The sequence below is a fragment of the Myotis davidii genome, unplaced genomic scaffold, assembly GCF_000327345.1.
Source record: "Myotis davidii unplaced genomic scaffold, ASM32734v1 scaffold2261, whole genome shotgun sequence".
NCBI classification, from domain to species: domain Eukaryota; kingdom Metazoa; phylum Chordata; class Mammalia; order Chiroptera; family Vespertilionidae; genus Myotis; species Myotis davidii.
The window spans coordinates 202288-207587 of record NW_006290854.1 but is presented as its reverse complement, the minus strand read 5'-3'; the positions used below and the strand labels follow the sequence as shown (position 1 = coordinate 207587).

General features: G+C 46.5%; 1 pseudogene; it reads left to right on the top strand.

Annotated features, from left to right (window-relative positions):
* The first annotated feature begins 844 nt into the window (after positions 1–844).
* Positions 845–1954, top strand: LOC102770094 (annotated as a pseudogene).
* Positions 1955–5300: the final 3346 nt, after the last annotated feature.

Genomic DNA, 5300 nt, shown 5'->3' with positions numbered 1-5300 from the left:
AAATAAACCACCAGCAAAGCTCAGTGATATACAATAAGTATCTATTTCTCTATCACATATGTCTACAGATCTCAGGTTCAAATGACCTAGGCTAGGCTTAACTGGGTTTGACTCTGAGCTCCCAGTATCACTGATTACCCTTGGATTAGGAGCAAAGGTGGTTCTCTGATGGCAAAAGACAAGAGGAAAATAATAGCATAATAGCACAAAGTCAACCATACAAGGACATTCCAAGAGTTTACTGATATCATGTCCATTAATTTTACGTTTGTCAAAGCAAGTGATATCTATATCTATATCTATATCATCTATATCTATATCTATATCTATCCAGCTACCAGAACGACCAGAGACCAGAACACCAGGGCCCCTGGCCCAGGCTGGCCCCGCCCCGCTGGGAGCAGTAAGGAGCGCCCATAGGCAATGCGATAGGGTACGAGTTTGATGGGGGAAAGTCAAAGAAATAGAGGGGAAGGTCTTAAGGGTCTTCAGGGTCGGGGTGGTCGGCCCAGAGTAGGTTTGGAGTGTGCTGGGGTAGGAAGAGGAAGATGCCATTGGAAAAGGCTCAGCACAGTACCTTTCTCCTTGCGAACCAGGACAGCGCCAGCCAGGGACTGAATGGGTGGTTGTCTCATGAGTGCGCTTGGGACGGACATGTGCATGGCAGCGGCAGGACTCCCGAAACTTCACTGACTCCAAACAGTAAACAGCTATCAACGCCAAAACAGAAAAATCCTCTCCAACTAGAGGCCCTGGACTTGACATTTGAGGGAAGGAAACACCACTTAAGGAGGAACTAGAAAAACCAGAAGTGTGTGGCCAGAGGATTGTGGGATTGTGGAGAATGCCTGGGCGCCTAGAGGATTGTGGGCTTGGCGCCGAGAGGATTGTGGGATTGTGGAGGATGCCTGGGCGCCTAGAGGATTGTGGGATTGTGGAGGATGCCTGGGCGCCTAGAGGATTGTGGGATTGTGGAGGATGCCTGGGGGCCTTTGGCTATAACAAGAGCCTGCTATTGCGCATGTACATAATCAGCCCTGTAGTCCTCAGTCCCACAGTATTTGAATGTGACTTCTGGCAGGAAATTATTTCTATTGAGGTTTGCTCTTCCCTCCAGCGAGGAAGATCAGAATTAAAGGTTTCGTTTGTACCTTGGTTTGAAGCGGAGGACAGGAGCCGCCAGTAGGACCAGCTCTAGGAGGAGTACACACACCTCCCAGGAACTGCCGATGAAGCCACCGCCATCGAAGCCTTCAGTGAAACCATCAAGATCTTCCGAGAGCCGGGCCAGACTCCAGAGAAGTGCAGCCAGGAGTATCTGGAGCGCTTCCGGCGTGAGGGCCATGACAAAGAGATGCAGAGGGTCCTGCTGACCTCAGAGCGGCTCCAGTCTGCATCATCCGCGTGAAGCTGGAACAGGCGCTGCGGACACGGGCCTTGGACAACCGGGAGATCGATGGGCACGTGAACAGCCTGGAGCCAGACCTCATGCAGCTGCGCAAGATCCGAGACAGGCTCCCGGCAGAAGAAAATCAATGAGTGGGTGGGAATCACAAATGAGACTGACGACCAGTACGCACTGATGGAGGCTGAGGATGACCTCCCCCACCTTGAGGAAGAACCTGGTATGTGGGCAAGATCCACCGCACGCAGGCCAGGCCGAGGGAATGCTGAACGGCAGGCGGGAAGGGACCTTCCTCATCCGTGAGAGCAGCCAGCGGGGCTGCTATGCTGCTCTGTGGTGGTGGACGGCGATACCCAGCACTGTGTCATCCACCGCACGGCCACTGGCTTCGGTTTTGCGGAGCCCTACAATCTGTACGGGTCTCTGAAGGAGCGGGTGCTGCATGACCAGCCCACCTCCCTCGTGCAACACAACGATGCACTTATTGTCACACTGGCACTTTCTATTCCCATTTCTGTCCTCTCTGTCTCTCAGTCTCTGTACCTCTAAGTCTCTGTTAGAGGAGCATACCTCCTCCACCCCATGCCCCTTTCCCCATGGGCACTGCCCTCCCCTGGCTCTGGCTGCCCCCACCAGTTCCTACAGTTCCCCCAAGCTCCCCCTGCCTGTCCCTGCCATGTTTACAAAGGCCCCTGGGGTGCTCAGCCCCAGGCTGGTGCCCTGATTTTTAAGCCATAGACCTGGGGTCCGGGCAGGAAGAAGGCAGGAAGGAACTTCACTGGACCGCTTCCAACAACCTCAGCTGTGACATTTGGGGCCAGGCTGTCCCACCCCACAGACCCAACTTCCCCTCCAAACCCTGAAGTGAAACCCGCACTGGTTACCCCCACATGGAGCTGCTGCTCAGACGCCCTCCTCCCCCAAAAGCAAAATGATTAAAAATAACCTCAAGAGCTGGGCCCTATCTGACCCCAGGCTACCCAGGAACCGAGGCTGCTGCAGGTACTGCTGGGCCAGCTGAGATACACTCCTCCCACATCACCTCCGCTCGATGCAGTTTCAAGGCTTATTGATCATGTTTGGCTCTGATTTTGTTTCCTTGATTGTAAACCCATTTTCTCCTCTTTTGGGACAAGAACCCCGGTTTTCTACGCTGCCATGGACTTCCCTCCTGCCTGCCCAGCTAGGCTGGCAGGTGGGTTTTGTATGGTATGTTAATACTGATGTGGATATAAAATAAAAAAGGAAAATGGGATAGTAACGAATAAGAAACTTTGGAGACAGTAAAGGACAGTTTTTCCAGACTGTTGAGAACTAAGAATTAGAGTTTAATTGGGATAGAAATCCTGCTAATAGCACCTGATGCCTGAAATCTGAGCACTCTACTTTCAGGTTTTCCAGTTCAAGTTTTTGGAGACTGCCTATTCAACATTCCTGGTTGGAAAGTGTTTGTATAGAAGCCCATAAGTATTAAGCATTTGCTGTGTTTACCATGCTTAGCTCTCTGTAGGAATAATGTTAAACACCTCATGTTCTCTAGAAGCTTCACTTTTAAAATAAAAAATAAAGAAGAAATGTAAATATTTCAAATAAAAAAAGAAGAAGCTTGAGTTTTAGGGGTGAAATCTGGCAGGCAGGTGAGCAGTAAGGGGCGCTCAGGCAGGCAGGTGATTGGTTAGGAGCCAGCGGTCCGGGATTGCAAGAGGGTGCAGACCGGGCTGAGGGTGGACCCCTCCCCCCCCCACACGATTTCCTGCACCAGGCCTCTAGTAGGTAAATAAGCACCAAGTCATAGGACAGGGGAGATCATGGCAAGGGTGTAAGGGTGAGCATGGGTAAAACTCCTATGGGGAATTGGTATTTTGAGAACAATACTTTATTCTATTATAAAGAAGCAGATATACAAAGCTGATTTCTACTCAGTCCTGTTATCCTGCAGTTTATAGTCCCTTTAGGGAGAATGATAAGTTAAAAGATGATTCAAACACAGTATAAATGTGAAACATATAAAATTCTTTCCACACTAATCTCAGGTGGTATATGAACACTCAGTTTGTCAAGAAGGTGTAGAATAGGCACTAGCTGATATCATGGTGGTTGGACTCAGTAGACATTCATGGGAAGTAAGAAGTTTAGAAGTAGCTATAATTAGAAAGAAGAGTATTGAAAGAGCAAAAAAAAAAGTATCTTGGGCACTAGTTTTATTTTTACCATTTTTCTATGTACTGTACACTGAACTGGAGAAATGAGGAAATGCCTGAATTTCAGCTGGTCATACAGCAGGAACCTCCAGCAGAATCAGCACACTGGGTACTAGGGCAAAGTAAACCCCTGGAAGTAAACTACTTGATGTTAGACACTCTTTAATTTATATTTTCTCCTCCCAAGGAAAAAAGAGCTATCATGATATTAAAGTGCAGCATGGTGATCATATAAACACACCCAAAGTTGAGAGGTGTTCTGATATGATCAATGCCAGAATAAATCCTCAGGAATAGAAAGTGACAAGCCCATACTAAATAAAACTTTTAGAACTAAAAAGATTTTTAAATGGAAACGTAAGCTTCCATTTCTCCACGTCCCTTTAAACAATTGTCTTTGTGCATTTTTATTCCTTTGTCAAACACTCAGTTGTTGGCTCTGAGAGTTCTCTGGAGGAGTCATCCAGGACAAAGCTAAGTTCAATTTGGCATCTCAGAAAGAAGAGGTCTTGTCGATTACTTTGTCATCGTAAGATGGGAATGAGAGAAGATCAAAGGAACAAGATTAAGAGTGAATCTCAGAAAAAAATCAATCAAAGGTCACTATCCTCCACTAACCAGTGCTTTAGATGACAAATAATGAGTCATCTTGACTCAACTAATGGCCCACCCTGTCCATAGGGACAGGAACGTGAGTTTAAAATCCCAAACAATATTAAAGCATACTCTCTGTGATTAATATAATCACAGGCTGCCATGAAAAGACTCAGAACCATGTTCTCAGCAAAAGGGACTTAGAATCATGTTCACAGCAATATATCATGGTTAAATATATCCAAGTACTGAAGGAGGAATGCAGTGATTCTGGTACCCGGAGTTAGAAAAGATTAATTGTACTATGGATTTCAAAAAAAACAAGATACAACATAACTTCCTTTCCTTTAATCTATCACAAATTGAATGCAAGTTTCCCTGTACTATCACTGCTACATATTTCAAATTTCTATTCAAAATAGGTTCAGCATAAAATGCAAATGAAACACTTGTCTCAGAGCATGGCTCTTTAAGTGGAGGTCTTGTTAAATGCAAGAGGATGGAGTGAATTGGCAGGAATTGCAAATTGGAATCACAAACACGTGAAGGAGAAACTGGGAGCTAGAGGAAGCTGAAGGTGTCAAATGAATCACAGCACAGTAGGCAAGATAAGAATCAAAAGCACTTGCACTCAGTGAAGAGATCTGCTTACAAGAAGATATGAGTAAGTCTAGATATCTAATCAACTCAAAAAATCTGTAACATTCAAGATAGCGGTAAAGCAGTTGGCATTGTGGAATTTGTAAGCTGGTCAAAGGGCAGCAGTCATCAGAAACTGGATACTTCAGAGAACTGTGTGTGCTGTGTAGTTTTAAAGACAGAATCTAAAGCATTTGGGGTTGGGGGGAAAGCAGTTATAAGAACTAGAGCCTGGCCCTGCCCAGTGAGCTGCTGGTTGGACCATCATCTTTGACTTCCCAGGGTTTTCGGTTCAATCCTCAGTCAGGGCAAATATAGGAGTCAACCAGTCAACCAATGAGTGTATGAATAGGTGGAGGAACAAACCTCTCTCTCCCTTTCTCCCTGCCCGCCTCCTTCTCTCTCTCCCTCCCTCCCTCCATTCTCCCTCCGCTCCTCTCTCCTTCTACTCTCTCTATAAA